The sequence below is a fragment of the Pongo abelii genome, chromosome 3 (genome assembly GCF_028885655.2).
Source record: "Pongo abelii isolate AG06213 chromosome 3, NHGRI_mPonAbe1-v2.0_pri, whole genome shotgun sequence".
Taxonomy (NCBI): domain Eukaryota; kingdom Metazoa; phylum Chordata; class Mammalia; order Primates; family Hominidae; genus Pongo; species Pongo abelii.
Window position 1 is genome coordinate 129,559,597 of NC_071988.2, and position 25,169 is coordinate 129,584,765.

The 25,169-nt window shown below is 37.0% G+C and overlaps 1 protein-coding gene and 1 long non-coding RNA gene across 11 annotated transcripts in view; one reads left to right on the forward strand and one right to left on the reverse strand.

Moving 5' to 3' along the window:
• SGMS2 (sphingomyelin synthase 2) overlaps nt 1-25,169 on the forward strand; it is a 99,401-nt gene that overhangs the window by 47,148 nt on the left and 27,084 nt on the right. The window lies entirely within an intron of this gene.
• The window catches only part of LOC129059050 (uncharacterized), a 35,728-nt gene that overhangs the window by 5,389 nt on the left and 5,170 nt on the right, over nt 1-25,169 (reverse strand). For 2 of the 5 annotated variants that reach the window (XR_010139760.1, XR_008524670.2), the window contains 2 exons: nt 23,681-23,928; nt 3,649-3,763 (listed from right to left, as the gene is read on the reverse strand). This is a non-coding gene — a long non-coding RNA (uncharacterized LOC129059050). Of the gene's footprint in view, nt 1-3,648; nt 3,764-4,298; nt 4,408-23,680; nt 23,929-25,169 lie in introns of all 5 variants that reach the window. The other 3 variants (XR_010139759.1, XR_010139761.1, XR_010139758.1) reach the window with 2 other exon arrangements.

Consider the following 25,169-nt stretch of genomic DNA (forward strand, 5'->3'; position numbering starts at 1 on the left):
AGGTGTAAAAATGGCATTAGGGTCATGTTGGGGAAAAAAGAATCTCTATTTTACAGATGAAATTACGTGGTCTCTGAGACTGCTTCCAAAAATACAGAGTAGAGGACAGATTAAAAAAAAAAAAGATTTCCTGTGATAATTGTTATAGCTAATGGGGTTCACTGTAGTATTTTCTACTTTCATTATGTTTGAGATTTTCTATTATAAATTTTTTCTTAAGTCAAAATAAGCCATGGACTTTTGGGTAATAGGGAGCCATTTAAGGTCTTTAACAAGGTCAGTAAAGCAGGAAATAGATTAGGAACAAAACTAGAGAGGAAGGGAGTGCTGCATTAAATACCATGATTGTGGAGCTGTCAGTTTTTCCTTGTGTAGGAATGTCCATGATTTTATATCTTCTTGGTGAGCTGTTCTCTATTTATTTTCTCTTAATACTTTTACTTTGTACTCTAGTTGTAAAAGTACTAGTGATGCCTGCTATTCCTAATACTATATCAGCCTTTTATTTATAAAATAATCTTGTATGTATCTTTTTAGTGGATGGATTGGATCCATTTAAAAATTGTTGTGGCTGTTGATTTGTTTGGACTTATGTCTGTCCTCTGTAAGTAAGAGATGTCTGTGAAAAGAGAGCAGAGGTAAATAGATGGGAGATTAAAATGGACAGGATTTGTAGTGATTTTCGGGTGAGCAGGGGAGGGAGTTTGAAGTTGGGTAATAGCTAACATTTATTTACTCCGAGTAGCTGATTGGATGGTGGTACCGTTTACTGTGATAAGAAATGGAAGAGGAGGTGCGTGAGTGGAAGGAAATGGCAAGTGTGTTTTGGTACGTGAGCTGTAAGCATCTGCTTTTTCTTTGTTCTTAGAGCTATGAACTCTTAGATGGAATTCGTTCTTTTCCTTTAAAGATACCCGCCATTAACCCATAATCACTTTTGCCAATTTTAAGATTGCCTCTAAAGTATAGATGCACATTAACCAGAATGTCATTTTTGGTTTCGTTTGGTTTGGTATAAGCTTTGGAAATGGGCTCCCAATGTCCTATGCTTATTGATGCAGATTATGCTATAAGAGATAATTTTAGAAACAATAAAAACAAAAACTCATTTTCTAGGCTGCTTCTTTGTTTCATGGGAAGCAAAGAAGTATAATTCTTTGATATTTTTAAATATAAATTTTTGATAGCATTTTATATTTTAAAAAGCAATTTAAAGTGATTATTTATAGGCAAGCACTTTTATTTATATAGTCATCAATGACAATCAGATTTAATGGAAATAAGATTAACTATAAAATTACATCTTTTAGCTTCCTAATGCTAATTGAACATTGAGTTTGTAATGTTTCCTGACTACCTCTTGGCATTATGTTCAGGTTTAGAGACAGCGATTTTAATCATCCTGTGTTTTTCTAAGCCCATTTCACCCTTTAGAAAACAGTTTTGATCATAGTTCACTCCCATGGATAGACCAGTGCCAAACCAAATAGGATAACTACTTGGCTGATTTTCTATTCACTGCTGATAGGTGGAGCTTGGCATTTTAAAAGGCTATTAACAGAGAGAGAGAGAGAGACTATTTTACTTATTTCTGATTTTATTTTCAGTTTTTATCTATATACCTTAGATGTTTTAAAAATTCCTGTTAAATTATATATAACCAGTCTTTTTCCCATTTTATTTCTGTCATTTGAATTTACTTTTCACTTTTACCTCTACCTGGCATATGGTTTCACTAAACTTCAAATGTTATTTCAGGCTGTTTTCTAATTTGTAAAAGTTTTTATCTCTCATTGTTCTTTTTAAGTGACTTCTGTTTGGGAAGAGGGGAAAAAGCAGTTACTGAATCAAAAATGCCTTGAGGACGGGAGCCAGCTTTCTGTTCTGCTGCCTTCCTTAGCACTTAGGACCCAATTCTGCACAGAACAGGAGGACATAAATAATTCTGTCTTTGTTGGCTGTCTGTTTACTTTACCTTCTAGGCTATCAGCAATAGTATTAACAATTGCTACATATTTAACTGGCAAGTACGGGTATCTTGAGTTTGGTCACTGTTTTTCATTCAACCCAGGGTACAGTTTTAAAAGTTTTCTATACCTGTAGTTTCTATCCCATTTACTCAAGATAAAATTTAAAAATGTCTGCATTGAAGGTCAAATTCTAAATTCTTGTTAGATATTTGATAGCTTTAACTTTTGTGTCTCCACATAATGCTTTTTATTCTTCCTCTGCTTATAATATTGCATCTTTAGCCTTTTTAAAAAAGTCTAATATGCATTAAACACTTATTTTAAAAAGCAGCACTGGGATGATCAATGAAATAAAAGTCCATCATGACCGGTGTAATTAGAATACTATACACATGCTGTTTTGATCTATTATAAATAGAAAAGAACTCAAAGGCAAAAATCCATAATTGAGTAAGTATGGGAGCATCTTCAGAGGAATCTTTTTAGTTTTAGAAAGTTATATTAGTACAGGTTTCTAGAGGGCATTTACTGTAATTGGATCTCAGTAGGTTGGAACATAGATGTTCCTGATGTTCTTTTGACTTGATGGTGCACTGATTTTTCTTCCTGACAATGGTTGTTCATTTAAAATTTTAAATTGAGTGTTATCTCATAAGCCTGGTGAGCCTAATTTGAATAGCCCCCCTGTTACTTTAACGTCCCATCCTGCTTTGTCTTCGTAGCACTTTTAATCTTTCATTATTATTGTCTTACATTAGCAGAATTCAAGCTCCATGAGGGAAGTGACTTTTTTTTTAAATTGTTATATCCCTAGAACAGTGACTAGTACATAGTTGGCACTCACTAAATATTATTGAATGAATAATTATCTTAGCCAAGCACAGTATTGTGCATCTGTAGTACCAGCTACTCAGGAGGCTAAGGCAGGAGGATTGCTTGAGCCCAGGAGTTAGAGGCTGCAGTAAGCTATGATTGTGCCACTGCACTCCAGCCTTGGTGACAGAGTGAGACCCCTTCTCTTAAAAAAACAATAAGAAGAACCACCTTTGTCTTTTTGGGCAGTAAAATTAAAACATGCTGCTTATTTATTTTTTCAATGCAAAAAAAGATAAAAAGTGAAGTAAATGTTCCATGTAGTATCACCCTTCCAGTAACCATGTAATTTATATAACACAATTTTCTTTATATAATATACATTTATTTATAATGTAACTAGTCCCATTTTGATGGACAGTGTGGTTCTGGTTTTTCAGTCTTACATATCCAGAATCACTTATCCACAATTTCAAAATCTGAACAGTAGTAGAATTACTATGTCAAAAGATAAAAGCATTTCTAAAGCTCATCATATTTTTACAAAGAGATTCTCAAAAGAATGGTACCAATTTATGATTCTACCAGCAGTTCACTGCAGTTCTTATGCTCCTTTCTGATTACAGCTTAAATTACATTTTAATGGGATTTGTTTCAAAATAACTTTCCAGTGTTCCTTATCCATGAATTAGAATAGGGTAGAAGCTTGTGTGCTAATTTGTCAATGAGACATTCTGTAGGAAGTTCTTATTATTGGTAATTGGGAAATATTTAGTCACAGGAACTCTTTTGCCTATGATTTGTCAGAGAAGGTATAGGGGAAATCAGCTTCAAATAGGAAGTAAAGAAATGAGTTCTGGCTCACCTCAGATTTATCTTCTACTTCTGTTTCTCTACTCACTGCAGAAGTAGATATCACAGCAAAAGTTCTTCTCTGTTACCCATGTTTTCTCAGGGTTTAGATTTCTGAAATCACTTGCCTTCATATACATACGAGGGATATGAAAAGAATGTGAAAATGAAAAACAGACTTAATGTGCAAAGAAAGATGAGCATCAAGGCCCCAGATGAAAGCCTTGATTATATAAATAATCAAAATTATATTTTATATATTATTAATCTAAAATTTATTATATACTTATGCTGTGTTTATTTACATACAATAATGAACTGTTCCTGATAGAGTATCTGACTTTTTCACATGGTAAATTAGTTTTAATTGTGGTTCTGTATACGATTTACTATTGCCACAGTAGAAATATTTCAGTTCAGTCTATAGAATTTTAATATCACATTGCTGTGTAAGAGCACCTGCCCACAGTTCCCACCACAATTTGGATTTTCATCCAAATACTCAGGATTTTAATGGCAAGGATTGATCGCCCTGTAAGTTTTACTTTTACAGAACATGTCTTACTTTGGGCTCCTAAGAACTACGTAAGTGCAGCTCCAGTGTCTACCTTCACTTTTCCACATTTTTATTCTCTTTTAAGGCTTTATTGCAAAAACTCTTACTCTTGTTCAGCTATTCCTTTTCTTTTCCAAACTCATTTCTCTTTTCTGATCACCTTCTGAAGGGACAGCTTGGATACATTGGAGCTAAATTTCTTGTTTTATAATATATCTAAAAGAAATACAAAATAAGAGCTGTATACCGTGTTCTAGGTTTTTGCAAAAGAAAAACAGGCAGTTCACTAGGGATCACAGCGTAATTAATGGTGTACAAATAGACACTCCACAATCATTATTGTGCCAACAGCCACCAAAGCTTTGTGATGGAATGTTCAAGCTCTGTACAGGGGGCATTACTTTAGTAGAGTAGGCAACAAAAGACGCATTTGTTTATTAGAAACTTTGCTTTGCAACTTTGTGAACCAGCACAGGTGGTCACAAATGGAAATAAAAGTCTTGAGTGAGCTGTTCTGCCTGTTTTAAGAGAGAAATGCATCATTCCCTGAAGGTTACTGGATTAGTTTACTTGCTCTAGAGCTAGCAACATAGGGATTTAGTTCTAAAGAACCTTATTTTTCCCTAGGAGACTATGTCTGTTGGTAGCCATTCTGAATATCCATATACTAAGCCACTAATGTTATCTAAAACAGTACTTAAGTACTATGATGAATAAACCAAATTTATTTCCAAGTGATTTTTTTAAGTATACAAACTTTCTAGTGAACATTTTGGAAATTTACATTTTATGGCAGTTTCTTCATTTCCTTGATTTATTAGAATAAATGAAAATTCAATAGATAAATATTGTATAAGTATATTTTAAGTATCAATATCATTGTCACTTGCATTCCTTAAAATTGTTTAAATGGCATTCTGTTAGATTCATGATTTTAATATTTTAGGTAAATTTCATGTCTTAGGTTATTCTCTTCATGTCTCTACCTCATGTCTTCAATGAAGGGTTGGGTTGAGATATCTGGGTCCCTCTTCCTAGAGCCAAATTTGAAGAACATAAATCATCATTTTTAGGTTATTTGCAGAAACCAATCTCTGAAGCCTGTGATTGGAAGCACTGGTCAAATAAATGCTTTTGAGAGACAATTATTTATTTAAAAGCAACATAACAGTTTAAGTTCTAGGAGAACCTACAGCCTATTACAACAACCTTAATAGCTTTAGAGAAGGTGTACCTTTTTATAGTTTCATACCACTTGAAAGCAGTGGCTTATTTAGTCACTCATGGGAAAGCAACTCTGGAAAAACCAGCCCTGCATAAATCGTTCTGCTATAAAGACACATGCACATGTCTGTTCATTGCAGCCCTATTCACAAAAGCAAAGACACAGAATAACCTAAATGGCCATTGATGATAGACTGGATAAAGAAAATATGGTACATATGTACCATGGAATACTATGCAGCCATAAAAAAGAATGAGATCATGTTCTGTGCAGGGACATGGATGGAGTTGGAGGCCATTATCCTTAGCAAACTAATGCAGGAACAGAAAAACAAATACCATGTGTTCTTACTTATAAGTGGAAGCTAAATATTGAGAACACATGGACACATAGAGGGAAACAAAATACACCGAAGGGTGGAGGGTGGGAGGAGGGAGAGCATCAGGAGAATAGCTGATGGATGCTGGGCTTAATACCTGGGTGATGAAATAATCTGTACAACAAACCCCCATGACACACATATACCTGTGTAACAAGCCTGCATCTGTACCCCTGAACTTAAAAGTTAACAAAGAAAAGAAAAACAGCCTTGTATTTTTAAATGGAAGTGGAAAATAGTATAGACTGTATATGAATGGTCTACATTGTTTATTACTTCATTTGTGGAACATTTTTGTGGTTGGCATAAGAAAATGAAAAATGGAGGACTTACAGTCCTTTCTGGGTCTTCTGTGTTGTCTCTCTTTCTCTATTTTTTCCTTTTCTTTTAATGAAGACCCTGCTCTACCTTGAAGAACCCAGGTGGACTGAAGCATAGGACTTCAGGACACTAGGAGCTTTCTAGCCCTCATGCTCCCCACTCCACAATGCCATATACTAAGGCCTGGTAAATTGCAGCAAGTGATGGAACTAAACTGTTCAAAGTACAGATTCTAGAACCAACCTTCTCCTTAATAATTTTTGAGTGCCCAATTCCTGCTTCTAGGAAATGTGCCCCTAAACCTCTCAGGCTGTATTAAGCTATTTCTTGAACTCATTTTGTTAGCACAGAGCACAAAGCACAAATGTAATAACCAGTAACCCATTATATTTTAAATAAATATCAATGTCTAATTCTGGACGTTAGACTCCTTCCAGGAAATGATATTGAAGTGTATCTAGGTGCCATTTCTGCAGCAGCACAGGGATTGAGTAAACTTCCTGTTCTTAGGCATGTGCCATCCACTGTAACCACCAAATGTTCTAGCCACAGCACCTGGTTAAATGTTTCTCCTCAAGTCTGCCTTTATCTCCGTACAGAGCAGGATTATCTAACTCACTTCTATAGATTTTTGCTTAAAGGTAACTTTGCTTAAATCTCAAAACAGAGAGGTTATCTCTTCCATTGCACTAGTAAACAGCAAGCAATGTTTCAAGAAGTCATTTTTAAATACCCGTTTCAGTCGCCTGTTTTTATTATGCTTTGCAACATTTCTTTGAAACAGTATGAAATATATACACTGGTCTCCATGTGGTAGAGGGAGCAATCAATATGTGGATTTCTAAAATAATCTGAAGGTCACGGAATACAAGAGCTGTATTAAAATAGAGAGTTATAAAGTTATTTTAAGAGAACTATTCTTTTTTTTTCATTTCATTTTTTATCCTGATTTTTCTGCAACAAGATTATGTTTCCAAATCTAGGAAATTTTTTGTGGTTGACAAGGAAATATACTGTTGACTTTGATTATGATCTATTTACTTAGAAGGAGATCTCTAGTTTCATTTAGAGAGTGTTACGTGGTTTGGGGAATATAATGTTAAACTACTAGACTCAGGTTTTGCTTTTCTTTCTTCCCTGGACTAGCCATTATTCTTAGGAGAAAATATTAACTCCAATGTAAGTCTTAAATATCTTATTTTAAAACTTAAATGGGACTGGGTGTGGTGGCTCACACCCATAATCCCAGCATTTTAGGAGGCTGACTTGGGAGAATCACTTGAGGCTAGGAGTATGAGACCAGACTGGGGAACATAGCAAGACCCATATTTCTACCAAAAAAAAAAAATTATTTAAAAAATTAGCTGGCATGGTGGTGTGCACCTGCAGTCCTAGCTACTCAGGATGCTGTGGCAGGAAGATTCCTTGAGCCTAGGAGTTTACTGCAGCCTGGATGTCAGAAAGATATCCCGTCTAAACAAAACAAAACAAAAATGGGATGTTTTTTAAGGTTTTCAACACCTCTCACTTCAATAGGTAATCTATGCAGCCTCCTATTACAGAGTAAATTAAACCCTGAGGTATTAAAACCTAAGAGAATCAGTTTCTAGGTATATAAATCTTCAGGATATATAAGGAAAGCTAGGAATGTAGAAGCAGATAATTATCACTGTTGTTCAGTTAGGCTGTTATATTTAACCTTACTGATAAAGCTCCCAGGGTGTTTGGCCTAAACAAGTGCTGGCTGCTTTTGTTTGACCATTAAACATGGAACAGGTAATGCAAGTTGTATGAAATGTTTCTAGTGACCACGTGTCTGTCTTGTACAAAATGATTCTAGTGACCACATATCTATCCTGTAAAGTTTTTTTGTGAATTAGTAAAATGATAGTTTAGGTTATTGAAAGTGCAAATGTCTGTTTATATTATAGGGACTTCCTTTGTTCATCTGCTAAAGTAGATAAGCATTTTAACACAAAGATAAGCCTTCAACCCAACTTATTATCTGAGGCTATGGGTATGTCATACTTCACTAGCAATAAGTCCAAAAAGGGATGGAAAGTAGAAAATTTCCGCCTCACTCTTTCCTCTTTCTTTTCTTTTCTTTTTTTTTTTTTTTTTTTAGATGGAGTCTCATTCTGTCGCCCAGGCTGGAGTGCAGTGGTGCAATCTCGGCTCACTGCAACCTCCACCTCCTGGGTTTAAGTGGTTCTCCTGCCTCAGCCTCCTGAGTAGCTGGGACTACAGGTGCGCACCACCTTGCCTGGCTAACTTTTGTATTTTTAGTAGAGGTGGGGTTTCACCATGTTGGCCAGGATGATCTCGATATCCTGACCTCATGATCCACCCACCTTGGCTTCCCAAAGTGCTGGGATTACAGGCGTGAGCCACTGTGTCCGGCCTCAGCCTTGCTCTTTCTACTAAACACCGAAAACATCTAGGTCAAGAAGGAAGACACTCTTTGGGGAGTCCTGTCTTCCCTACCCTACAGAACCTCTAGATGTGTCAGAAATGGAGCTGGGGAAAAGGGATTGGGAGCAAGCATAAACCGTCATTTGGGAAAAGCTCAAATGTATGATATGCTCCCCACTCTCACACCTTAACTTTGAGAACCTCTCATCTAGGGTATATTTGAATGGAAATGTGAAGAATTATTTTAAATATCCCCTAGTCTTTGACCTTGTTTTACAGTCTTCTTCTATCTTCAGGGTTTGGGTAGCCCTATCTATCTGTCCATTAACATACCTATCTAGTTAATCCACCTACCTACCTATTTATCTATTCTCTCCTTTATTTTTTCATTTGTCCATTCATTCACCTTACTGCATTTTCCATATTGTACCATGGATTATTAAAGCAGCTTCCCATGTGACTCCATCTTCTTTTAAGATTCTCCTTCTGGAGAGCTTTAGCTTCACAATCCCAGGGCTGCAATTTCTCCCTTTCCAAAATATGCTAAGAATCAGATTTAATCATCAAATTTTCCAGTCACCAACAGAAAGCCTCACAGCTAGGAAATGTCTAAAAAAAGAAGCCAAATTTTAAAATATCCTGTGGAACTTCCAGTTGTATTCAAGGTACCTTATTATATCAACGTCATTAAGGCAGAAACAGTTGATACAGGTGAGCAGTCTTCCACCATCTCTGTATGCTACACTGTGGACTGCAGATCATCCCTGCTTGTGAGATACTCTCAGTTCTACAGTTTATTGTTTTCAAATTTTTACAGCTAATATTTGCTGTGGGTAAGTACTGTATTCATTTCAACAAGTATTGAATGGTCTACCTGGCCATTTTTTTTTTTAAGTGAGAAATAGACCGATTTTCCCTCTTTTAATCTAACTCATAGTAAATTTTGATGAATTTTGCTAGAAAATCCATCTTTTTTGTCATTTCATGCTGTTCAGTTACAAGTGTATTTTTAGAGCACAGTTTACACAAATTTTGTTAAACAGTTTGCTTTTCATTAGATAGTTCTTGATCTTGTCTGTAGAAAATTTAGAAATGTAAATGCAAATCAAAACCACAATGAGATACCATCTCACACCAGTTAGAATGGTAATCATTAAAAAGTCAGGAAACAACAGGTGCTGGAGAGGATGTGGAGAAATAGGAACACTTTTACACTGTTGGTGGGACTGTAAACTAGTTCAACCCTTGTGGAAGTCAGTGTGGCAATTCCTCAGGGATCTAGAACTAGAAATACCATTTGACCCAGCCATCCCATTACTGGGTATATACCCAAAGGACTATAAATCATGCTGCTATAAAGACACATGCACACGTATGTTTATTGCGGCACTATTCACAATAGCAAAGACTTGGAACCAACCCAAATGTCCAACAATGATAGACTGGATTAAGAAAATGTGGCACATAGACACCATGGAATACTATGCAGCCATAAAAAATGATGAGTTCATGTCCTTTGTAGGGACATGGATGAAATTGGAAATCATCATTCTCAGTAAACTATCACAAGGACAAAAAACCAAACACTGCATGTTCTCACTCATAGATGGGAATTGAACAATGAGAACACATAGACACAGGAAGGGGAACATCACACTCTGGGGACTGTTGTGGGGTGGGGGGAGGGGGGAGGGATAGCATTAGGAGATATACCTAATGCTAAATGACGAGTTACTGCGTGCAGCACACCAGCATGGCACATGTATACATATGTAACTAACCTGCACATTGTGCACATGTACCCTAAAACTTAAAGTATAATAATAATAATAAAAAGAAAATTTAGAAATGTGGTTATTTCAGAGTCACTGCAAAAGTAGTGCTCAGCTGGTAAGTACAACACTTTAAAGGGATAAGTGAGCCCAGAAGTTAATAAGAGGGTATGGGATGTTCCTTGGTTTTCTAGTTCTTTTTATTTATTTATTTATTTATTATTATTATTATACTTTAGGTTTTAGGGTACATGTGCACAATGTGCAGGTTAGTTACATATGTATACATGTGCCATGCTGGTGCGCTGCACCCACTAACTCGTCATCTAGCATTAGGTATATTTCCCAGCGCTATCCCTCCCCCCTCCCCCCACCCCACAATAGTCCCCAGAGTGTGATGTTCCCCTTCCTTTGTCCATGTGTTCTCATTGTTCATTTCCCACCTATGAGTGAGAATATGCAGTGTTTGGTTTTTTGTTCTTGCGATAGTTTACTGAGAATGATGATTTCCAGTTTCATCCATGTCCCTACAAAGGACATGAACTCATCATTTTTTATGGCTGCATAGTATTCCATGGTGTCTATGTGCCACATTTTCTTAATCCAGTCTATCATTGTTGGACATTTGGGTTGGTTCCAAGTCTTTGCTATTGTGAATAATGCCGCAATAAACACACGTGTGCATGTGTCTTTATAGCAGCATGATTTATAGTCCTTTGGGTATATACCCAGTAATGGGATGGCTGGGTCAAATGGTATTTCTAGTTCTAGATCCCTGAGGAATAGCCACACTGACTTCCACAATGGTTGAACTAGTTTACAGTCCCACCAACAGTGTAAAAGTGTTCCTATTTCTCCACATCCTCTCCAGCACCTGTTGTTTCCTGACTTTTTAATGATTACCATTCTAACTGGTGTGAGATGGTACTCATTGTGGTTTTGATTTGCATTTCTCTGATGGCCAGTGATGGTGAGCATTTTTTCATGTGTTTTTTGACTGCATAAATGTCTTCTTTTGAGAAGTGTCTGTTCATGTCCTTTGCCCACTTTTTGATGGGGTTGTTTGTTTTTTTCTTGTAAATTTGTTTGAATTCATTGTAGACTCTGGATATTAGCCCTTTGTCAGATGAGTAGGTTGCGAAAATTTCCTCCCATTTTGTAGGTTGCCTGTTCACTCTGATGGTAGTTTCTTTTGCTGTGCAGAAGCTCTTGAGTTTAATTAGATCCCATTTGTCAATTTTGGCTTTTGTTGCCATTGCTTTTGCTATTTTAGACATGAAGTCCTTGCCCATGCCTATGTCCTGAATAGTAATGCCTAGGTTTTCTTCTAGGGTTTTTATGGTTTTAGGTCTAACATTTAAGTCTTTAATCCATCTTGAATTGATTTTTGTATAAGGTGCAAGGAAGGGATCCAGTTTCAGCTTTCTACATATGGCTAGCCAGTTTTCCCAGCACCATTTATTAAATAGGGAATCCTTTCCCCATTGCTTGTTTTTCTCAGGTTTGTCAAAGATCAGATAGTTGTAGATATGCGGCATTATTTCTGAGGGCTCTGTTCTGTTCCATTGATCTATATCTCTGTTTTGGTACCAGTACCATGCTGTTTTGGTTACTGTAGCCTTGTAGTATAGTTTGAAGTCAGGTAGCATGATGCTTCCAGCTTTGTTCTTTTGCCTTAGGATTGTCTTGGTGATGCGGGCTCTTTTTTGGTTCCATATGAACTTTAAAGTAGTTTTTTCCAATTGTGTGAAGAAAGTCATTGGTAGCTTGATGGGGATGGCATTGAATCTGTAAATTACCTTGGGCAGTATGGCCATTTTCATGATATTGATTCTTCCTGCCCATGAGCATGGAATGTTCTTCCATTTGTTTGTATCCTCTTTTATTTCCTTGAGCAGTGGTTTGTAGTTCTCCTTGAAGAGGTCCTTCACATCCCTTGTAAGTTGGATTCCTAAGTATTTTATTCTCTTTGAAGCAATTGTGAATGGGAGTTCACTCATGATTTGGCTCTCTGTTTGTCTATTTTTGGTGTATAAGAATGCTTGTGATTTTTGTACATTGATTTTGTATCCTGAGACTTTGCTGAAGTTGCTTATCAGCTTAAGGAGATTTTGGGCTGAGATGATGGGGTTTTCTAGATATACAATCATGTCGCCTGCAAACAGGGACAATTTGACTTCCTCTTTTCCTAATTGAATACCCATTATTTCCTTCTCCTGCCTAATTGCCCTGGCCAGAACTTCCAACACTGTGTTGAATAGGAGTGGTGAGAGAGGGCATCCCTGTCTTGTGCCAGTTTTCAAAGGGAATGCTTCCAGTTTTTGCCCATTCAGTATGATATTGGCTGTGGGTTTGTCATAGATAGCTCTTATTATTTTGAGATACGTCCTTTCAATACTTAATTTATTGAGAGTTTTTAGCATGAAGGGCTGTTGAATTTTGTTGAAGGCCTTTTCTTTATCTATTGAGATAATCATGTGGTTTTTGTCTTTGGTTCTGTTTATATGCTGGATTACATTTATTGATCTGCGTATATTGAACCAGCCTTGCATCCCAGGGATGAAGCCCACTTGATCATGGTGGATAAGCTTTTTGATGTGCTGCTGGATTCGGTTTGCCAGTATTTTATTGAGGATTTTTGAATCAATGTTCATCAAGGATATTGGTCTAAAATTCTCTTTTTTGGTTGTGTCTCTGCCTGGCTTTGGTATCAGGATGATGCTGGCCTCATAAAATGAGTTAGGGAGGATTCCCTCTTTTTCTATTGATTGGAATAGTTTCAGAAGGAATGGTACCAGTTCCTCCTTGTACCTCTGGTAGAATTTGGCTGTGAATCCATCTGGTCCTGGACTCTTTTTGGTTGGTAAGCTATTGATTATTGCCACAATTTCAGCTCCTGTTATTGGTCTACTCAGAGATTCAACTTCTTCCTGGTTTAGTCTTGGGAGAGTGTATGTGTTGAGGAATTTATCCATTTCTTCTAGATTTTCTAGTTCATTTGCATAGAGGTGTTTGTAGTATTCTCTGATGGTAGTTTGTATTTCTGTGGGATCGGTGGTGATATCCTCTTTATCATTTTTTATTGCATCTATTTGATTCTTCACTCTTTTTTTTCTTTATTAGTCTTGCTAGTGGTCTATCAATTTTGTTGATCCTTTCAAAAAACCAGCTCCTGGATTCATTAATTTTTTGAAGGGTTTTTTTGTGTCTCTATTTCCTTCAGTTCTGCTCTGATTTTAGTTATTTCTTGCCTTCTGCTAGCTTTTGAATGTGTTTGCTCTTGCTTTTCTAGTTCTTTTAATTGTGATATTAGGGTGTCAATTTTGGATCTTTCTTGCTTTCTCTTGTGGGCATTTAGTGCTATAAATTTCCCTCTACACACTGCTTTGAATGCGTCCCAGAGATTCTGGTATGTTGTGTCTTTGTTCTCGTTGGTTTCAAAGAACATCTTTATTTCTGCCTTCATTTCGTTATGTACCCAGTAGTCATTCAGGAGCAAGTTGTTCAGTTTCCATGTAGTTGAGCAGTTTTGAGTGAGATTCTTAATCCTGAGTTCTAGCTTGATTGCACTGTGATCTGAGAGATAGTTTGTTATAATTTCTGTTCTTTTACATTTGCTGAGGAGAGCTTTACTTCCAACTATGTGGTCAATTTTGGAACAGGTGTGGTGTGGTGCTGAAAAAAATGTATATTCTGTTGATTTGGGGTGGAGAGTTCTGTAGATGTCTATTAGGTCCGCTTGGTGCAGAGCTGAGTTCAATTCCTGGGTATCCTTGTTGACTTTCTGTCTCGTTGATCTGTCTACTGTTGACAGTGGGGTGTTAAAGTCTCCCATTATGAATGTGTAGGAGTCTAAGTCTCTTTGTAGGTCACTCAGGACTTGGTTTATGAATCTGGGTGCTCCTGTATTGGGTGCATATATATTTAGGATAGTTAGCTCTTCATGTTGAATTGATCCCTTTACCATTATGTAATGGCCTTCTTTGTCTCTTTTGATCTTTGTTGGTTTAAAGTCTGTTTTATCAGAGACTAGGATTGCAACCCCTGCCTTTTTTTGCTTTCCATTTGCTTGGTAGATCTTCCTCCATCCTTTTATTTTGAGCCTATGTGTGTCTCTGCACGTGAGATGGGTTTCCTGAATACAGCACACTGATGGGTCTTGACTCTATCCAATTTGCCAGTCTGTGTCTTTTATTGGAGCATTTAGTCCATTTACATTTAAAGTTAATATTGTTATGTGTGAATTTGATCCTGTCATTATGATGTTAGCTGGTTATTTTGCTCGTTAGTTGATGCATTTTCTTCCTAGTCTCGATGGTCTTTACATTTTAGCATGATTTTGCAGCAGCTGGTACTGGTTGTTCCTTTCCATGTTTAGCGCTTCCTTCAGGAGCTCTTTTAGGGCAGGCCTGGTGGTGACAAAATCTCTCAGCGTTTGCTTGACTGTAAAGGATTTTATTTCTCCTTCACTTATGAAGCTTAGTTTGGCTGGATATGAAATTCTGGGTTGAAAATTCTTTTCTTTAAGAATGTTGAATATTGGCCCCCACTCTCTTCTGGCTTGTAGAGTTTCTGCTGAGAGATCTGCTGTTAGTCTGTGGGCTTCCCTTTGAGGGTAACCCGACCTTTCTCTCTGGCTGCCCTTAACATTTTTTCCTTCATTTCAACTTTGGTGAATCTGACAATTATGTGTCTTGGAGTTGCTCTTCTGGAGGAGTATCTTTGTGGTGTTCTCTGTATTTCCTGAATCTGAATGTTGGCCTGCCTTGCTAGATTGGGGAAGTTCTCCTGGATAATATCCTGCACAGTGTTTTCCAACTTGGTTCCATTCTCCCCGTCACTTCAGGTACACCAATCAGACATAGATTTGGTCTTTTCACATAGTCCTATATTTCTTGGAGGCTTTGCTCATTTCTTTTTATTCTTTTTTCTCTAAACTTCCCTTTTCGCTTCATTTCATTCATTTCATCTTCCATCGCTGATACCCTTTCTTCCAGTTGATGGCATCGGCTCCTGAGGCTTCTGCATTCTTCACGTAGTTCTCGAGCCTTGGTTTTCAGCTCCATCAGCTCCTTTAAGCACTTCTCTGTATTGGTTATTCTAGTTATACATTCTTCTACATTTTTTTCAAAGTTTTCAACTTCTTTGCCTTTGGTTTGAATATCCTTCCGTAGCTTGGAGTAATTTGATCGTCTGAAGCTTTCTTCTCTCAGCTCGTCAAAGTCATTCTCCATCAAGCTTTGTTCCGTTGGTGGTGAGGAACTGCATTCCTTTGGAAGAGGAGAGGTGCTCTGCTTTTTAGAGTTTCCAGTTTTTCTGCTCTGTTTTTTCCCCATCTTTGTGGTTTTATCTACTTTTGGTCTTTGATGATGGTGATGTACAGATGGGTTTTTGGTGTGGATGTCCTTTCTGTTTGTTAGTTTTCCTTCAACAGACAGGACCCTCAGCTGCAGGTCTGTTGGAGTACCCGGCCGTGTGAGGTGTCAGTCTGCCCCTGCTGGGGGGTGCCTCCCAGTTAGGCTGCTCGGGGGTCAGGGGTCAGGGACCCACTTGAGGAGGCAGTCTGCCCGTTCTCAGATCTCCAGCTGCATGCTGGGAGAACCACTGCTCTCTTCAAAGCTGTCAGACAGGGACATTTAAGTCTGCAGAGGTTACTGCTGTCTTTTTGTTTGTCTGTGCCCTGCCCCCAGATGTGGAGCCTACAGAGGCAGGCAGGCCTCCTTGAGCTGTGGTGGGCTCCACCCAGTTCGAGCTTCCCAGCTGCTTTGTTTACCTAAGCAAGCCTGGGCAATGGCGGGCGCCCCTCCCCCAGCCTCGCTGCCGCCTTGCAGTTTGATCTCAGACTGCTGTGCTAGCAATCAGCGAGACTCCATGGGCGTAGGACCCTCTAAGCCAGGTGTGGGATATAATCTCCTGGTGCACCGTTTTTTAAGCCCGTTGGAAAAGCGCAGTATTCGGGTGGGAGTGACCCGATTTTCCAGGTGCCGTCTGTCACCCCTTTCTTTGACTAGGAAAGGGAACTCCCTGACCCCTTGCGCTTCCCAAGTGAGGCAATGCCTCACCCTTCTTTGGCTCGCGCATGGTGCGCGCACCCACTGACCTGTGCCCACTGTCTGGCACTCCCTAGTGAGATGAACCCGGTACCTCAGATGGAAATGCAGAAATCACCTGTCTTCTGCGTCGCTCACGCTGGGAGCTGTAGACCGGAGCTGTTTCTATTCAGCCATCTTGGCTCCTCCCCTCAGTTTTCTAGTTCTTTAGAAATAATTTATCGTGATGGGCTATTTTTTTGTTTTTCGAGACCCAGTCTCACTCTGTTGCCCAGGCTGGAGTGCAGTGGCACCATCTCATCTCACTGCAACCTCTGCCTCCCAGGTTCAAGTGATTCTCATGCCTCAGCTTCTCGAGTACCTGGGATTACAGGTACACCCCACCATGGCTAATTTTTGTATTTTTAGGAGAGACAGGGTTTTGTCATGTTGCCCAGGCTGGTCTCAAACTCCTGGGCTCAAGTGATCCACCTGCCTCAGCTTCCCAAAGTGCTGGGATTATAGGCGTGAGCCACTGCACCTGGTGGGCTATACCTTTTTTAACAGCTTAATTGAGTGATAACTCAATATCATAAAATTAAATTGTTTTAAGGGTAAAATGAAATGATTTTTAATAAACTTACAGAATTATGCAACCATCATTACTAATTTTAGAACATTTCTGTAACCCAAAAAGAAACTTCCAGCCCACTTGCAGTCACTGCCATTCTCACCTGCATTCTCAGATAACCACTAATTTCTTTGTATCTCTGTTTGTTAGGCCGTATCTTTCTCTTCTTATAAAAACTGGGTATAGAACCAAAGTAGTGCAATCTGCCTTAATATGGGATGGAAAATAAGTACCAGAAATCAAAATATCTGCGCTCTACCCAAGCATATCTCCCCTGAAGTTCAGAAGTACAGCTACTAGTAGCTAATTTTTCAATTATATCTTTTACCTGAATTTTTTTTTTTTTTACCAAGCCATTCTCAGAAGAAAGTGTCACCAAGATACTGTCAAGCTTTCCCATTTCCCAAATTAAAAATCCTATCATACTAAAAAAGATGTAGAACTTAGTGGCAGTATAAAAACTTGTAATGATCTGACAAGGACTCTTTTCAATGTTACTTTTGTTGGGAAAGTATTTCAGAAATACATGATAACTTTTTGGTAAGCAGTGGATCTTGTGTCAGTTTTCAAGAACTTGTTAGTAAAAATACTTAACAAATTTTGTGGGTGCTTCTGAAATAGAATCCCATCACTCACAAAGCACCCTCACATCCACAAGCATATTGGTACCTCCCCATTTTGGCTGGAAAGAATTTTACAAACAAGTTAGTCTCGAACACTGTTAATAAGAAAAAGCTGGCCGGGTGCAATGGCTCACACCTGTAATTGCAGCACTTTAGGAGGCTGAGATGGGTGAATTACTTGAGGCCAGAGGTTCGAGACCAACCTGGCCAACAAGGCAAAACCCCATCTCTACTAAAAATACAAAAATTAGCTGGGCATGATGGCATGCCTGTAATCCCACCTACGCGGGAGGCTGAGGCATGAAGATCGCTTGAACCTGGGAGGCTGAGATTACAGTGAGCCAAGATCGTGCCACTGCACTCCAACCTAGGTGACATAGCCAGACTGTCTCAAAAAAAAAAAAAAAAAAGAAAAAGGTAAGATGTCTTGGTATTTAGGAAAAACTTTATCGGCAGGAGATTTCTTAGCTAAACTGGATGCTGTTAACATAAAATTATATACCCACCTGTATTACAGATTTAATATGGTAGCTTATTAGTAACGTTAATTAAATGGCAGATATGGGTGATAGGGAAATTTTTAACAGGCTCCTTTTCTTTTTTTCCCCACAATAGCGGTGAATTATAAGTTAAATTTTTTTCTAAGTTTATATGGATTTTTACAAAATTATAAAGACTGAAGAATTGCCTCTATTGCAGTCTAGGAAACCTCAGCACCATGCAATATACCAGATAACAAACCTGTACCCCCGATCTAAAATAAAAGTTGAAATTTAAGAAATGAAAAAAAAACAAGTTCATAATTGATTGTTCTTAATCTTTTTCACGGATGCTATTGTTGACCTTTTCATATGGAATGGTACTAGAGGCAGTGGTATACCATTTAGGAACAGAGGCTCCTGAGGTCAGATTCCTAGTTAAATCTAGGCTCTGCTACTTCCTCTCTGACCTTGGGCAACATACATCATCTCAATTTCTTTCTTTTTTTTTTTTTTTTTTAATGGGTACAAAGTAGGTGTATATATTTATGGGGTACGTGAGATATTCTGATACAGGCATACAGTGTGTAATAATCAAATCAGGGTAAATGGGGTATCCATCACCTCAAGCATTCATCACTTATTTCTGTTATAAACATTTCAGTTATAATTTTAGTTATTTTTAAAGGTACAATAAATTATTGTTGACTGTAGTCACCCTGTTCTATCAAATACCAGAACTTACTCATTCTATCTAACTATATTTTTTTACCCATTAACCATCTGTACTTCACCCACCCTGCCACCCACCACTACTCTTCCCAGCCTCTGGTAACCATCTTTCTACCTCTATCACCATAAGTTCAATTGTTTTAATTTTTAGCTCCCACAAATGAGTGGGAACACGTGAAGTTTGTCTTTTTGTGCCTGGCTTATTTCAATTAATGTAATGTCTTCCAGTTCCATCCATGTTGCAAATGATGAGATCCTATTCTTTTTTATGGCTGAATAGTACTCCATTGTGTATATGTACTACATTTTCTTCATCCATCCATCAGTGGACACTTATGTTGCTTCCAAATCTTGCCTATTGTGAATAATGTTGCAATAAACATGGGAGTGCAGATATCTCTTTGATATGCTGATTTTCTTTCTTTTGGATATATTCCCAGCAGTGGGATAGCTGGATCATATGGTAGTTCTATTTTTAGTTTTCTGAGGAACCTCCATACTGTTCTCCATAGTGGCTTTACTATGGAGCATTCGTTATTGCCTATCTTTTGGATAGCTTTACTATAGGCATTCGTTATTGCCTATCTTTTGGATAGAAGCTGTTTTAACTGGGGTGAGATGATATCTCATTGTAGTTTTGATTTGTATTTCTGTGATGATCATTGATGTTAAGCACTTTTCATATAGCTGTTTGCCATTTGTCTGTCTTTTGAGAAATGTCTATTTGGAACTTTTGTTTATTTTTTTACTCAGACTATTAGATTTTTTCCTGTTGTTTGAGCTCCTTATATATTCTGATTATTAATCTCTTGTCAGATGGATAGTTTGTAAATATTTTCTCCCATTCTGTGGGTTGTCCCTTCACTTTGATTGTTTCAATTTAAAAAAAAATCTGGCTAACAATATTTCCTAGAGTTGTTATAGTGATTAATTAGATAATACAGAAGCATAGTACCTGCCATGTAAATAAGATTTGCTGAGAACTATTATGTTGTGACTATTTTATTCTACAAGTTGATTTTTTTAATGGCTTTATAGTGACAACAGAGTTTTCTTTTTTAAGGTCTAAGAAAGCTCTTGTGTCTGTTAAGAAATTCAGCAGATTGTTTCAACTGATATTCAATTCAATAAAATTCTGTGTCAAGACCTAGTTTTTCTTAAACCTTTAAGTTCAATGTATAAATGTCTATTATTCATTATCGCAGTTTATAAATGCAGGAACATGCTTTTTTTGATCAATGTTTTGCATCTATCTTGAACAGATTAAATTCTTTTAAATATTAAAACTATAATAAACTGTAGATAAAAATCTCTTAATTTTAAAATTATATTTATACATTTAATATATCTTAAACACTTTATATGCACCACAAGGCACACTTACAAATCTGGAACACAAAGCATTTCTATGCCTTTCTACTGGAACCCATGTCTATGCTCAGTAGCCTCTGCAGCTGCCGTCAATGAGCTTCAGATCTGAACTGCCATCCCTGCACCTTTTTCTGTAGCCATGAGTATCGATCACATGGCCTTTTCCCATTTTTTTAAACTATAACCTTTGATATGAATTATTGAGATTCTACAGTTTCTATTAAGTTTGAAGTTGCTTCTTAATTTGATACTTCCTTTTTTATTTTTGAAATAGAGTCTTGCTCTGTCACCCAGTCTGGAGCACAGTGGTGCAATCTCAGCTCACTGCAACCTCTGCCTCCCAGGTTGGAGGGATTCTTGTGCCTCAGCCTCCCAAGTAGCTGGGACTACAGGCATGTGCCACCATGCCCAGCTAATTTTTTGTATTTTTAGTAGAGATAGGGTTTTGTCATGTTGGCCAGGCTGGTCTCAAACTACTGACCTCAGGTGATCTGCCTACCTCAGCACTGTTTTCTTCTTATATAGTATTTATATATCTGTCTTGCAGTTTTATAGTTACTATGGTATCATACATTATGTGTAATATTAAGGTAACCATAATTCATTTAGCTAACCCCATGTTCTTAGATATTAGATTATTTCCAATTTTCCCTTATATGTAACTGTTGAAAATATGCTTGTAAAAATGTTTTGTACATCTAATCTAATTCCTTTAAGATAAAGTTATAAAATAGGAGAACTGAATAAAAATGCCATTCAAACCCAATTTAAAAGCCTATGTAAAAAATCATTATTCTTGCTGCACTATCTACAAATAATTAGGCCAAGTATAATAAAGCAAACCAGTCCTACCATGATTTGTCTTTAGTAAAAATGGGGAACTGGAGAGAGAAAAATTATGTTTCAAAAACTATAGTACACTTGTTAGATTCTAGTCTTGCCTAATGTTTTTCAATTTTTAATATTTTCTACAGTTTGGACTGAATTCTAATTTTTCTTGGCTAGAAGTCTTCAAAATAATGTTTTCAATATTTTTTCTTCTTTTTTCCCCATTTTTCCCCATTTTTCCTAATTTGAAGTCACTGAAAACTAAGCTGTGCTTTCATAAAGCCCTGTGAACTGAAGCTAGACAACTTAAACTTCAGAAGAAAATAACAACCTATTTACATTCATAAGCCACTTTCATACATGCCTACTAATGTATGGACTTCAGAGTAATGTGATCTATATTGATTTTCCAGGATTATTTTGTTTGTTGTTGTTTTTCTCCCTTCCTTCCCCTATATTCTCTTCATAGGACATGAAACTTCACAACCTTCTAAAAATGAGCTTTCCTAATAACTCAGGGCCTACCCATCTAGGAACAAAGCATCCTAGCCATGAGAGATAAGATGAAACCTGAGCCCGGAGACTTTTTCTTCTAAAATGCTTTCTCCAAAAGATTTAAACAAAGGGGGGGGAAATGTGAAAGGAAAATATCTCTGGGCCCCAAAATCACTAAGCTAAAGGGAAAAGTCAAGCTGGGAACTGCTTAGGGCAAACCTGCCTCCCATTCTCACACATCTGCTCACTGAGATAAATGCATAACTTATTGCCTCTTCTGGAGAGGCTAATCAGAAACCCAAAAGAATGCAACCATTTATCCCTTATCTACCTATGACCTGGAAGCCCCCTCCCTGCTTTGAGTTGTCCCACCTTTCCAGACCGAACCAATGTTCATCTTACATATGTTGATTGATGTCTCATGTCCCCCTAAAATGTATGAAACCAAACTGTGCTATGACCACCTTGAGCACATGTCATCAAGACCTCCTGAGGCTGTGTCATGGGTGTGCATCCTCAACCTTGGCAAAATAAACTTTCTAAATTAACTGAGACCTATCTCAGGTTTTCAGGGTTCACACTATAGTTATCCTTTCCTACCAGTGTCTGGGAAAGCAAAAAAAGCCACAATAGTTCCTCTCTCAGTGGATGGCAATTTCATTAGTTCATTTGTTTTAGGTACTATGCCGGAGTGCAAAGCATATGCCAAGCCTTCTGAGTCTTCTTACCTTGCAAAATACTGAAAGTTAACCTAGATAATACTGAAAAAATTAAAGATCTCTATAGATTCATCTCCCTTTAGAAGGCAAATGGCAAACTCTGAACCTTCCAGTACGCTGCTAGTGTTTTGTTACATTTTTTTTTAACTAAGCATGATTTATTCCAGAAATGTAAGGAAGATTTAAAATTAGAAAATGATTGTAATAAAATGCATCACAAACATGTTTAAAAGGAAAAGACATTATTATCTGGAGTGAAGCCAAAATTGCATTTGGTAAAACTCAGTATCCAATTGATGTTGCAAGGGAAAAATATTCAGTATTTTATTTTAATAGAAGTATGTATAGTTAGGCTTTTTTAATGTCAATATCACACAATTTTAGCTGTGTAATATATGTTCTAATACCTAGTGGAAAAAGTCTTCTGCTGCTTTCATTTTCACTCCTAAATGAGATTTAGAATCTTTTTGTCAAATTACAAGAAAACACATTCATAGACACCGTTGTGCTTCTGTGTTTTACTTCTACATCTCTACTTTTTAATATTGTTCTAGCCAATTCAGCCAAGAAAATAAAAAGAAAACAGGCAGGTAATGACTAAAAGGCAGAGAAGAATATATATGTGAAAATAACTAAAACATACAATATTCAACTGGAAGGTTAGATTTTGTTTACAAATTAAAAACACAGTATCCTTATAGAATCAGTAATAACCAGTTAGAAAACCTAATAAAAATATGATCAGTTACTTGACTATTGGTTACTGATGTAGCCACTACAACAAAGGCAAAAATGGCCTCAAATTTTAATAATTAAAATAAATGTTCAGAACTTATTTGAAGAAAGCTATAAAAATTAGCTGATGTGGATATAAGCAAGCATAAAGCTATACTATATTCATACATGGGAAGCTGAGGTTATTATACCAGTAAAGATTTGATGTTGCCATACTATATAATGTGAGTCATTTCCTTTTAATAATGCCAATAGAATTTTTCCTGTAGTCTGATAAAATGATTCTAAAGTTCATCAGAGAGTAAAAATGGTAGCAGCAGCAGGTTTACACCACTAGGTTACATTACATAACTAATACAGCACCTTTGTTTTTTGTTTTTTTTTTTCTTGGAGACAGCGTCTCCATCACCCAGGCTGGAATGCAGTGGTGTGATCACTGCTCACTGCAGCCTCAACCTTTTGGGCTCAAGTAATCCTCTAACCTTAGCCTCTCAAGTAGCTGGGACTACAGGTGCACCACCACACCCAGCTAATTTTTTTTTTGTTTTTTTTTTTTTTGTAAATGCAGGGTTTTGCCATGTTGCCCAGACTAGTCTTGAACTCCTGGGCTCAAATGACCTCCTGCCTTGGCCTCCAAAGTACTGAAATTACAGGCATGAGCCACCACATCAATAGAAGGAATCTCAGATAAGACTTTTTTAAAACCAAGCCCAGCCATGGATTTGTGTCATCAAATACCTGTGAATTGGGTGATTCTCTGCTCTTGAGGTTCTAAGATAAAACTTGGAGCTCCTAGGCCTGTCAGAAAGTGACATTCTTTACTTATCACAGGTCAGGAACCCTGCACAGGGACTGTGTAGACAAGTATGAGGCCAGTTTTCCCAAGAGGCTTTTATTGGCTCCATAAGTCAAGTTTGATTCTTTAAAGGAAAGCACACCATTCCAGCCTAAGCCTTGGTAAAATAACCAGTTTCTCCAGTTGTGTCCTGTTATAAATGAAAACAGATACTTATTGCACTTATGCAAATAACTGTATTGCCGTAAGTTAAGAATACAAATAGTTGCCAATAGTTTCCAAATTCTTGAGAAATCAGGTAGAGAGAAAACAAATATGCTCCACATTTTGTTCACAGGAGTATACTTTACTCAATTGTTAAAAGCTGTAAATAGCTTAAAAGTTTTCCTGACTCTGAAAAACAAAGGATGAGCAGGTTTTAAACAAAAAAAGTTAAAAAGATTATTTTAGACTTCTATTAGTTTAGTCCATGCAGTTAATTCCTTTTCTGCTTAATATTCATGAACATTTCAGCTCTCCATGAGTCCTGAAAGTTTTTCCTCTATTCTGATGTCACAGTCTCCAAAGTTATCAGAAACCTGCATTCAGGAGCACCTGTAAGGGTTTTATAGCTGATTATAAAACCACCTTCTAGAGGACCAAAATAAGACAATTTTCTGTGGATGACAAAACGTTTTAGGGCAGCCATAGTCAAAGACACAATTAGCAAGGAAATTTGTTACCTCTGTGGCACACAATAATTTAACATAACAATTATAATTATTACTGATAATGTACATTAAGTCATATCAGAATTATGGAAGTTTCCCATAATTTTAGAACACATACCAATAGCATATTTATACAAATACAGCCCAAAGAAAACCAAACATCATTTTATATTTGACAATGCTTTCTGCATAATTTTTATACTAAAGCCAAATATGTCATTTTTGGACTTTAGGGAACCTAATATCTTAAAGGATTAATTAGGTAAGAAAAAGACATACTTTATAATTTGATTTGGAAAGTTTGTCACATATCAAAAGTTTAAAACACTTGATATCACAAAATAGGATCACAGGTCATTGTAAAATAAGTCATTTCATTTAACCGAAGTGATAACACAACGATAAAAAGGCAAAACCTTCATTCTTTGGGAAAGGAGACTTAATTTTCCAAACAATAAGCCTGAATAAAAACAGCATGAAGCCTATTAAATTTGTTTTTCAAAATTTCATAAACCATAAAATTTTAATTTTGACCATAAAATAAAACTTCCATAAGCCTTTTATAACCTTTATAACCTTTATTAAGGAGTCAGTTAATGCTTCAAGAAAACCTGGTTAATCAGACACAGGGACCCATATGCTTGTCTTGCATCAGTGTGTCTTTGACATTGATGATTAATTTGTAGAGAAACTGAACTTATCTCTCAAAATCAGTTCCTAC